The 12,308-nt window shown below is 39.1% G+C and overlaps 3 long non-coding RNA genes across 3 annotated transcripts; 2 read left to right on the forward strand and 1 right to left on the reverse strand.

Moving 5' to 3' along the window:
- Positions 1 to 676: 676 nt before the first annotated feature.
- LOC120105957 lies at positions 677 to 2,843 on the reverse strand. Its single transcript, XR_005508210.1, has 3 exons — positions 2,568 to 2,843; positions 1,590 to 1,639; positions 677 to 830 (listed from the first exon to the last, which is right to left on the reverse strand). It is a non-coding gene; the product is annotated as an uncharacterized LOC120105957 (long non-coding RNA).
- On the forward strand, positions 1,997 to 4,090 carry LOC120105958. The gene is made up of 4 exons (XR_005508211.1): positions 1,997 to 2,309; positions 3,312 to 3,611; positions 3,700 to 3,769; positions 3,883 to 4,090. It is a non-coding gene; the product is annotated as an uncharacterized LOC120105958 (long non-coding RNA).
- A 63-nt stretch (positions 4,091 to 4,153) lies between these two features.
- On the forward strand, positions 4,154 to 4,895 carry LOC120105959. The gene is made up of 3 exons (XR_005508212.1): positions 4,154 to 4,488; positions 4,606 to 4,782; positions 4,860 to 4,895. It is a non-coding gene; the product is annotated as an uncharacterized LOC120105959 (long non-coding RNA).
- The last annotated feature ends 7,413 nt before the right edge of the window (positions 4,896 to 12,308 follow it).

Here is a 12,308-nt window from a genome sequence, read left to right on the forward strand (position 1 = left end):
ATGAACTGCAGTTCAATCGGTATTCTAATAGAATGGACAAAAGTTGGATAAATAAGTTGAGATCCAGTGCCGAATATTTGGATGGAGTTCAGAATTTCATTAAGTTTGCTTTTGAGAAATTTAATATGAACGGGAAGATTTTATGTCCATGTCAAAAATGTGTAAACGGTTCTGCTCTTGATCCAAAAATTGTTGAAGAACATTTGGTATGGAATGGTTTTCTAAAGGATCATACTGAATGGGTACTCCATGGAGAGTTCACACCTTCATGTAACCAACCCTCCTATCTAGAAGGATCTTTTTCTAACAGTTCTGAAAAATATGAAGGTTCCTGATGGGTACTCATCGAATATTTCGCGTAAATCTCAAAGAGCATAAACTTTCAAATCTTAAAAGTCACGATTGTCACATTTTGATGCAAGATATCTTTCCATTGGCTTTAAGATCGTCAACACCGAAACAAGTTTTCACAATTGTTTCTCAATTGTCATCATTCTTTAAGGCATTATGTTCCAAAGTTCTTGATCCTAAGAAGCTTGATCAATTGGAGTCTAATGTTACACTCACACTATGCCATATGGAAAAGATCTTTTGTCACGCCCCAAATCCGGATCATGACACGGCCGTGCTATTGCTATCTTATGCACACAATAACACGAAGCCACATAAAATTTCATAATAAAAATAAATAGTTTCTTTTACTAATGTCATAACATTAGTCATGAAGTTGGAACAGTACAGAGCTTCTAAAATCTGATTATTACATAACATTTTCAATTACCCCAACCCTGAATAACATCAAGCTCCCTGCTCCTAGTGGTCTTTATCATCTGTAGGAAAAAAATAGATAAAAAGGTATGAGCTACACAGCTCAGTAAGTAACCAGGTACTATCTTATTGGATCAAGTACAATTATGCCAATGCAGTGATTAAAAAGCCAACAGTTAATGTAAAATAAAACATTTTATAGATGATATACACAAATCAGGTCATAAAGCAATGCATGTTCTATCCATAAAAGTTCATAATCATGATAATGCAAGTCATATAAAAATATTGCCATTTATCCATACTTTATAAAACATACTCTCAGACGGATGTGCTGCTATGGTCACTATAATCCCGTGACAGGGCCTGTTAATCTTAGTCGACTAATTCTGTTATTCGTTACCAACTTTAACCCGTTGGCAGAGGGCCTGTTATTCTTTGGATGCTAGATCCAGGGTGTCGACTGGCCTCTATTTCTAGAGGTGGTCATAGCTATCTGAGAGTTCATAAATCATATTCTTTTTCTTTCATAAATCATAATCATCATAAATAGGTTTGAAAATGATAAATGGCATTATATAATTTAAAATGCATAAACATGCCTCAAATATCATTTTTCATGCAGTCTAACATAATCATAATTTCATAACTCATACATCATCAAATATTCATGAAGGATGCTCTTTAATCAAATTCATGTATCACATGCAATCATATACTTGATCCTAATTTTGAGGAAAATATATCGTAAACAATACATTTTCATAATAATGAATAAATAGTAATTTAAAAACTTTAAGATCAGTGCCAAGGTTACTTACTGCAATATGCTTTCCAATTTCTTACGTCCGGGTGACAAATCTTTAATCACCTAAATAAATCACATAGGGGTCACATTATTCTCTATTTATTTCATAATTTTCTAATTTATCATAACATGAATTTACTTGCTTGGATCTCAAGTCCAATTTATTTAATTTAGAGCCCTTGGCCTCGATTTGGTCAAATTTGGCTAAACCCATTTTTCTTTTCTTTTATTTGGGCCTAACAGGTTCGAACCCGTACTCGGATCAGACCCGTTAGGTCGGACCCGTTAAGGGTCTCTCTATTTTTTTTTCTTTTCTTTCCTTTTCTTTTCTTTTTCTTTTCTTTTTCTTCTTTTCTTCTTTTTTTCTTTTCTTCCTTCTTCCTTCCCGAAGCTTCTTCTCCCATTTTTTTTTTCTTCTTTCTTTTTCTTCTCCTCCTCTTCTCTTCTCCCGATTTCTCCTTCCCCCTTTCTTCCCATTTCTTCTCCCATGGAGGGAGAAGGGCGAGCTCGGGAGAAACGGCAACGGCCGACGGCGCCCGGCGGCCGGCTTGCGGTGCCCACGGTCGCGCCCGCGGCCGTGCCTGCGGTCGTGCCCGTGGCCATGCCCAAGGCCGCTTCGGCGGCCCGCGGCCGTGTCTGCGTCCCGCTGCCGGCGACCCGCGTCCCACGGCCGACAACCCGCGGCCCGTGGCCGAGGCCGGCGCCCGCGGTTACGGCTGCGGATCACCCACTGGTAAGTCTCTTTCTTTTTTTTTCTTTTTTTTTATATCTGCTCCCCCTTCCTTCTCCCGTGAAGGGGGATCGGCTCGGGAGAGGGCCGGCTTGAGGCCGGCGGCACCAGCTGCGCCTATGGCAGTCTCGGTAGCCGCGGTCTGCCTCCCCTTCTTCATCTCTCTTTCTTCCCTCTTCTTCCCTTCCCGTTTTAATTTTTATTTTGTTCTAAATCTACTCTACAAAGCATAATTTGTAGAGAACAAGAATTAGAGCTTACCTGATCTGAAAGTGGTCGTCCGCCTCCTACTCCGGCGATGCGGCCTTCTGCTCCGGCGGCGCGGTTTCAACACCAGGTCCTGCCAACCGGAGAGGGTTGTGAGAGAGGGAGACAAACAGTGGAGGAGGAGGATGAACTGGTGGTGAAATGGTAGCCGATCGGGGCTTCTTGTAGCCTCGATCACTGGGGAAGGCGGACGGTTGTAACCGCCCACCATCAGGCGTTACGAACGCCTGCACGATGGTGTATTGCCCCCCCTCCGTTTTATTTGGTATCAGAGCCGAGGACGGCTCTTGTCCGATGGTGGGAAGGGTGTGAGGCCCAATAGTCCCACATCGGAAAGACTCGTTCCAGAGCCTGGGCATATGAGGCGGGTGTCTCCAAATCCTGCAGACGCGTTTTGGGTGGAAAACAAAACCGGGGAGGGGTGAAGGACGCTTGCGTGAAGCCCCAGAACCGGACAATATCTGGCAGGGGAGCCCCGTGTTTCCCCCTCATGTGGCCTCCACGTGGGCACTAGGTGCCTCACGTGCCTCGCAGAGGCGGGGGCGTGACATCTTTCCTCCTGGGTTTTTTACTATTATGGTTCATCTACTCATTCACTTAGCGGCGGAAGCTAAACTTGGTGGACCGGTTCACTACCGATGGATGTATCCTATTGAGAGGTGATTTTAATAAACTCTAATGGCCATATTTAATAATCAGTTTGATTTTGATATTTATTTTAAAAATTTATTGTTGCAGATTTCTTGTGCGCTTAAAAGATTATGTACGCAATCGAGCCTATCCTAAGAGATCGATTGCTGAAGGATATATTGCTGAGGAGTGTTTGACATTTTGTTCGAGATATCTTGAAGGTGTTGAAATGGTTTTCAATCGACCTCAAAAGAATTGTGATTTCATAGAGAATGCAGATGTTTACAAGTTCTCATCTGGTGGAAGAGTTTTGGAAAAAGTTGAAAGTGTTGTTCTTGAGCAGAAATCGTTGGCACTGGCACATCGCTATATCTTACTTCATAGTGATATAATATCTAAGTCTCGCAGGTTAGTACGGTTAATGAAAATCTAAATTTACTATCATGTCAGGAGAATGTAATATTGGTACTTAATTAAAGATTTTCTGATCGTGCAGAAAAATTTTTAATAGCTCAGCGAAGTCTCAACCATAACATTCGTCCTACACCAAGGATTGAGCAACGATGGTTGGTTGAGTTATTTTCAGAATGGCTTTTCAAATAGGTTAGATGTCTAATATATTAGTTTTTTTTAATTTTTATAGAGAGAAATTAATCATTCCTTCTATAATTCTTTTTAGGTACCAATGATGATGGAGAGAAATTGTTCCAAGGAGTTAATAGTCATTACTCGAGGTCCGAATAATATTGTCAACAGATATGGTGGGTTCATTATAAATGGTTTTAAATTTCATATTAAAGAGCGTGAGAAATTTAGAAAAATCCAAAATAGTGGGGTTATGGTTGAGACGGATGGAAAAAATTATTACGGTGCTCTAACAGATATTTATGAGCTGGATTATTATGGAAAGTTTAAGGTAGTATTATTTCGATGTGATTGGGTGGATAAAACTCACCTAGAGGTTTGAGACAAGACATAAATGGATTCACACTTGTAAATTTTTCAAGGTTGATGCATACTGGTGTGTTATTGAAAGATGATCCATTTATTTTTTCATCTCAAGCTCGACACGTGTTTTTTGTGCAAGACTCAAAAGATAAAAATTGGTCTCTTGTTATTAAGACGAAACCTATGGACTTGTATGATATGGAAAAAAGGTTGGAAGAGGAGGACGATGATACTTATACTCAGTGTATGCCTTATAATGTTGTGCCAACTGATGAAAGTAAATGCGCCAACGAGTTTGATTAGGATGGATGTTGAATGAGAATGTAGTTTCATAATGGTAAGTAAAATTTATGAAGCATACGTTGAATAAGTTATTATATTATCTTTTATTAGCCTTTTATTTAGTATAAATTTATCATTTAACCAAATATTGATTCTTTTTTGTGCATACCAGGTAACAATATGCCCCGAGGAAGATGATTTAGAGATGTGGAGTTCCAGCATTCTCAGGTGGGATCTACTTCTGAGTAGTCCCTGCAGTCCCAGCAGCCATGTGAGCACCAGCAGCAAGAGTCAGAATCTCAGCGCGAGCCTCCTGCTGATTGTCCGGAGGATGAGCTCCGGATCCAGGGTAATTCGATTTAAAGTTCATATTTTATATTCATATTTGTCTTCAACTTTTTAAGACATTTTATTTAATTTGAATAGATGGACAAGGGACAGTGAGGACGAGACGGGGACCCACTCAAGCAAAGGATGTGTGGAAGCTTCCTCCGGGTGAGAAGATCATCATCCGATGCAACGAATTGGGGCAGCCCATCAATAGAGCTGGAAGTCTTCTATCAAGCCTTTTAGGATCGGTTGCACGCAAGGATCAGCTGTGTCCGCTCAACTATACGAAGTGGAATGACATGCTTCCTTCGTATAAGGTTGAGCTTCTTAGACTCATACAGGTAATGAATTAAATTTGTTCTTTTTAATTTTACTTTTGAGGTTTAATATTATTATAACATTCTGTATCTTGTTGTAGGGTAAGTTTGTACTCCCTCCAGAGAGCCATGATTGGGTGCTAAAGTCCCTCAACCGCAAATGAAAAGAATATAAAACAAAATTGAAAACGGACTTCAAGCGCGAGGGTATGACAGAGGAAGAGATTGCTCGTGTGACTCCTCCTGATGTATACCCTCAGTAGTGGAGGGAGCTTGTTCACTACTGATTTTCTTAAAAAGGACAGATCACGTATATTGTTTCAATATCTTATATTATCTTTATTATTAATATAGATTGCAAATATATACATTGAATCATATTATACTATGTGCTTTTATTTTGGCAGACATATTCTAATATTGGTAGAGCTGCACGAGCATCTCAAACAGTTCCTCATACTTCATGCTCGAAGAGTTATGTGAGATGTAGAAATGAATTCATAAGTTCTTTTGAAACTATTTGAAACTCTACTAACATATAGCACGTATCATGATATATAGTTTGCCAATATACTTTCCATATGTGTAGATAGTAGAGCATGGAAGGGAGCCTGGTGAGGTAGAGTTTTATAAGATGACCCATACTCATCGAGATGGCAGCTTTGTCCAGGATGAGTCGAGAGATATAGTTGTATATATTCATTTTTTATTTGATCATAATTTTTTTATTAATTTTACTTCTTTTAAAATATTAATGTGACTGTTTTTTTTTAGAAAGAGATATAGGAAAGAGCTACAAATCTTATTTCAGAGTGCGTCGGGGAGTCATCATCATCCGACGCGGCCAGTCGTGTCGAGGCTCAGGTCTATGCCGAATTGATGGGCCCAGAACGTTATGGTCGCGTGAGGGGTTACGGTGTCGGAGTTACCCCCACTCAGCTATCTATAGTGAGCCGATATACCCAAGATGCCAGACAATGTACTAGCACTGCAGAGGTTTATAGTTTGAAGATAGAGATGACACAGATAAAGCAGTCATATGAGACAAGGATAGAGGAGATGAGGCAGAGTCATATGACTGATATTACGGAGTTGAAGCAAAGCCAAGAGTTGAAGATACAATCTTTACAGGATCAGCTTGACCATATTTCATCCTTTTTGCAGAGATTTGCTCCTCCGGTACATAACTAAATCTATTTGAATATTTTATGTAATTATAATGTATTCTTGTATGAGCGTGATGACTTTCGTATTTTTAGTTTCTAAAATATTTTTTTTTTCTTGTAGGTTGATGATACTTCATCTACTCGTAGAGATGATGATGACATCGACCCTTGATACATATCGTAAATTGTGTATATAGGAATTTGAGATGTATGTTTTTAGAATGTTTTTGAAGTACAATGTAATCAAATATGATAATATGAATGTAATCAAAGTTCTTGTTTGTGATGTGTATTTTGTTATATATGTGATTTAGTGTATTTATTTTGTTAGAATTTAATGTATACAGAGTATTAAAAATTACTTTTACGAAAAAAATTTAAAAAAAAATGTTATTGCTGACGCTTTTAAGCGTCGGAAAAAGCAAATGGCATGAAAACTGGCACGCCTTTAATGACGCTTTATTGCGTCGGCCTAGTCCGACAATAACCAACGTCGGTCCAAGTTCACCGATGCTTTTAAGCGTCGGTTACGTTGATGATGAACGACGCTTAAAAGCATCGGCATAGATCGACGCTGCTTTCATGACGCGTCGGCCTAAACTGAGCCCACGCTCACCTGCCCGACGACTTACCCATGCTTTGGGGGGCATGGGCAGGAAATCTACCGACGCTTAAAAGCATCGGTAAAGACCAAACAAAGCGCCGGGAGATATCCTTTCTTTTGTAGTGGTAATATGTCGATATCAAAGAAAATCGGAAGCGTAGGATCTACAGATGGAGTAGTCCTATCAAAAGAGGATGCATCAAGAGAGGCCCGAGTGAACTCACTAGAGGGCACTACATCAGAATCTTGAAAAATAACTCAACAAAAGAATCAATAAAGAATGAAGAAGAAGAAAAAATAAAGAACGATGATATAGAAGAAAGCATTTTATATTCCTAGAAGACAACATGATAGGAAATATGAAGTTGTTTGGAAATAGGGTCCCAACAACTATAACCCTTATGCTCGATTTTAATTTGGTACACTCATGAGATTGTAATTGCACAAAACAAGCATCCAAAAATCTTGAGTAAATTATAGTTGGGAGTAATGACAAAAGAAAGTCATAGGAAAATTGATTACCAATGACTGGAGAAGGGATGCAGTTAATAGTATAAACAACAGCAAAAGTAGCTTCTCCCTAGAAACATGCGGGTTAGGAGGTAGAAATAAGCAAGGCACGTGTTGCTTTCAATATATGCTTATACTTACACTCCACTCTCCCATTTTGTGAGATGTGCTTGGACAAGAATGTTGAAGAATAAAACCATTTTACTTCAGAAAGGTGATAGATTTGCTCTTCATATTCCATGGCATTGTCTTTGTGCAAAGGATTTTAATTTTTTAAGAAAATTTATATTTTGGCAAAGATGGAGTAAATATCAGGTAGTTCAGATTTGTTGTATATAAGATAGATTTAAGTAAAACTAGTGAAATGATCTACAAATATAATAAAATAGCTTGAACCACCCATAGTAACAATAGGAGATAGATCCTAATATCAGAATGTACTAAATCAAATGGTTCATAGAAGATAGAATTACTATTAGAAAAAGGTAATTCTATTTATTGTGCAAGTTGACAAGACTGACAATCAACATATTCATCTTTGACAATGTCTAATTTGTCACTACAAATCAAAGAACATAAGCGACCAAAAGAAATATGACCTAAATGAGAGTGCTAGAGACTTGGGAAGGAAGAGGATGATATAAGAGAAGCTATGGTGTAAGGAGAGGGGGGAACCTGAAGTGAAGTGAGCTTATAAGTGTCAAACTTAAACCCTGTTCTAATAATCTACTTTGGCCGTTGATCCTCCAGAATACAACTATTATGAGGAAAAATATAAGTCAAGACCCATATCACATAGCTGACTAACAAATAAAAGGCTTATGGTTACTTTAGAAACAGGTTAAGTATCAGGAAGAGATGAGTGAGAGGTCGAAACATGACCTATGTGACTAACAGGCATAATAAATCCATCAACAGTATAAATACTGGGCAACTGTAATGCGGAGATTTTGGAGGAAAATGTAGTAGGATCAGAAGTCATATGGTTACACAAGCGGTATCAAAACCAAGTAGGGGTACCTAGGGTGATAGAAGGGGAATGTTTACCAAAGTTGGATGAGTATTGAGTTAAAAAGGCTTGTGAATCACTTGAAAGAGAAATGATGCTCACTAGGAGAAGAATCCTTAGTGGCAGTATCAATAACAGCAGCAGTGGTGTGTGAAGGATGAGGAGTGTTTCTGAACTAATGAGACTGCACCCGAGTACATCTAGGAGCTTTAGTATTCTTATAAGCCAGTTTACGACACATTGAAATGTGATGCCCGGTAATTTTTAATAGCAATATTCCTATTGTGTGGAATAGTTGGTAGAGGTTGAAGAACTAGAAGCTGCAGCAATATTAATGATAGGACTAGAAGTAGGAATAACAGGAGCCATAGATGAATACGCTAGGGAAATAGACATCACAACATCTGTATGCTGAGATATGAGGGAGCCAAGAACAGTTTCCTATGAAACCGAGCAATAGCCTGACCAAGTGTAGTAATGGAACCATATAGAGTAATGATGCACGGATACGCTCAAACTCATCTTTGAGTACCATCAATAACTAAAACAATTGATCCTTGTTCATATAGGCGGGAAACTTCTGTGCATCAGTAATAGTGTCCCATTTTGGTTCTAAAAGAGCTAACTGATCCCAAAGAAAGCACATCTAAGCATAAAAATCTCGAACAGATTGGCGAAGCTCATGATGCAAACAATGTGAAGAATCACCCCTGAAGCTGATATCTTTGAGCAAGATCAGTAGTAATATACCACCTCTGCAATATATCCCAATCTCTCTAGCAAACTCATAATCGCTAAATTTCTTATAGATAGTAGGAAGAGAGGTATTTCTGAACCATGTGATTGTTTGAGGCTTCAAGTCAATCAGAATATTTAGCATCATCCTTATCATCTAGCTTGGGTGGCTGTTTAACATCCTTAGTAACAAGTTGCTACAACTGCTTGCTCTTGAAGCTATGCATAGCTTGAGACCAAGCAATATAGTTGGACCATTCAAGACTATTTCAAAAGGTCTAGAAATCTCAGAATGAGTCTCACTGGTAGACATAATTATTGCCAACATAGAAGCCGAAGGAAAAACGACAAGGAGTAGGAAACTTATCCGGCGAGCAACTAAAGCAGAATACGGGCAACTGCAGAGAATACCGTAGCAGATTTCCTTCTCTCTCTCTCTTTACTTGATTTCGTCAACAATTCCCTAAATCCCCGCTTCTTTCCCATCTGGTTTGATTATTTAATGGATCAAGGGATGAAGGAAGACATGGGTAGACGGTGATGGAGTGGAGGCTGGTATGGGAGATAGGCTGGTGTTTGATGGTTAGCGGTCAGGCAAGAGGAGAGGAGAGTGAAGGCCGTGAAGCAAGGATTGGGAGATGGGAAGCTTTTGATGGAGCACGGGCTGGTGTTCGGTGGCGGCGGTGGTGCTGATGAAGTTAGCATCATCTTAGGCATACATGATGGCGTAGAAGGCCCCTGGTGTAGAATGGTCTGTAGTTGGCGAGGTCCAGTGGTCCAAAAATGAAGGCTTGATGGAGGAAATGGTGATGGACGGTGCTTGGTGCTCCGCACGGTGGAGGAGACTAAGAAGATGGAGATGAAGTCCAGGCACAAACATGGACTCATGCGCCTGGTGCTCTTTGCGGTGGAGGAGGGCGACAGGGTGGAGATGAAGGTCGTGCTCGCCTTTGTGACGAAATCGATCTGCGTGGCGACCATCGAAGGGGCGCTGGTATCCTGAGCCGATCCTGGTGGTGGTAGTGGTGGTGGTGGAGGAGGAGGAGATTCTCCTTAGCAATGGCGATGCACTGATACTACGAGGAGAGAAACAGAGAAAGTTAGGAAATTGTATATTTGCATTGTATGTACATCTATGTACAGGGTATATTGTAAGGCCCAGCCTTTTGGCCCAGCCCATCACTAAAATAGGCCCTAACAAAACAAAAATGCAGTGGGAGAGGAGGACTCCTGATGGGAGTTCACCTCTTCTTCCCGAGCGCGCGACGGAAGAAGAAGTTTCCCTGACACCTGACTTCGGCGAGACTTTGAAAATCGATCTATAAAATCCACTTCTCTCTTTCCTCTCATGATCCCACTTCTGATTCTTGATCAATCACCGGTGACAAGCATGAAGTTTTCCATCAAAATTTCTGAACAAACCACTGTAGATTTGCCTCATTGACACAAGGTAACTAACCCCGTCTCTCTTCTGTATTTATCCTAGAATTCCTCGGCTGTTATCAATGACTTCATCGACTCGATTTTTGCTGGCGAGTTGCTAGATTTGGATGAAGACCCAATGCTCTGTTTTTGTCTCTCCTGTTTTGTTTTTTTCTCCGTCTTCTGCACCATGATTTGAGGATGAGGTCCTTGCTGGAGCTTCGATCAAGCTTCTAACGAGCTCTACTACCATAGCCAAGACTCAGTCGTCGGCCGATGAACTGGAATACCAACTCTCTCTATATTGGGACAACCTAACATCGGCTTTTCTCTTCTTATTCTCTACTGCCGGCCATTGTGGTCGTTGTTGTCGTCCTGATCTTCGCCGGAGGGTGGATATCGAGCCATGCCACCGTTGCCGATTGCCGCATGAGGTTGTTTTCGGTAGTATTTAATTTTTGACTTTGCATGGCTCCTAAAATGATGATGAAATTAGTAATATTTTAATGATATAAAAATATGTGCCTTTGATTTGTCTAACTGAAGTGAAATTTTTGAAGTGAGAAGAAGTAAATAACCTAATATTTCAAAGTATGTTTTTCAAATTCTTGATAAAAATAATAATTAGTTTATTTAATTTAATTATGACATGTGTTTTACACTTGATCAAATGGGTCAGGCATGTTATTGCTATGATTGTAGTTATTTTAAATTATGTTATATATTATGTTATGAAATTTGAAAAATATGCGTGAAAAAATTATAAAATTTATTTTATATGTATCAATTCTCGGCACGACTATGATCTGGCCTTACCAATGAAGATTATTTGTTGGCCCTATTGACTTGTAATTTAAGAAACTGATTTCGATACCGTACCACCGATTATTAGAATATTAGTAGTTGGACGTTGTACTACCGGTGGTTAATAATAGTGGTGTTTGGCACTTTGTGCTGACCCATGCCACTGAGTTATATGGCCATAACCTATTGTTGGATTTTTGGTATTTCTGTATGAAAACAAAGTATACCTAAAAAAGAGATATATGGATTACTCAAGAATTGATTTATTTTTCAATCAATATTTTGCTCTTTAATTTATTATTTGACATGCTTAGACCCCACTTTGGAGTGTTATGTTGCTTACCGGACTAGTGTAGCTCATTATTATATTTTTTCTATTTTTCAGATTCGGATGCATGATTGCTCGAAGCTTGGGAAGTGCGCTAATTCTTTTGAAGACATTTTTAGTTATTGAAGTTTTAGTTAAACTATTAGAATATTTTATTTGATTTATATTAATCGTTAGCAAACATTGACTTATGTCACTTTGGAACTATTGTTAGAACCATTTGAATAAATTTTTGATTAGATTAAATTTTGAGAAATTATTATTGCTTTGATATGATCTATAGCTTTGCATTCTTGTATGGTTTGCTATACATGTATGCAGCATTTGTTCCGCTCTAAGTTCGAGGCGTGATATATATAGAGCCTAACTATGACAAATTTTTGGTTATGATAACAACACTTCGTTATGATGACAACTTTGTTAGTATTATATTAGCCAACTCGGTTAATATTATGGTGCCCATAATAATTGGAGTTCATCAAGGTTTGAAGAGTAGAAATATGGTCTAGGTTTTGACTGGTGCAAATGCCATCCTGTTGGGTTGTCCATTGTCAAGGTGGTGGAGACAATCATCTCAGATCCATATTGGTGAGATTTCTAGGTCCATAAAATGTAGGATTCGGAGTCATCTTAAGGTGGCCTCGGGCCTT

Source organism: Phoenix dactylifera, unplaced genomic scaffold, assembly GCF_009389715.1.
Source record: "Phoenix dactylifera cultivar Barhee BC4 unplaced genomic scaffold, palm_55x_up_171113_PBpolish2nd_filt_p 000405F, whole genome shotgun sequence".
NCBI classification, from domain to species: Eukaryota; Viridiplantae; Streptophyta; class Magnoliopsida; order Arecales; family Arecaceae; genus Phoenix; species Phoenix dactylifera.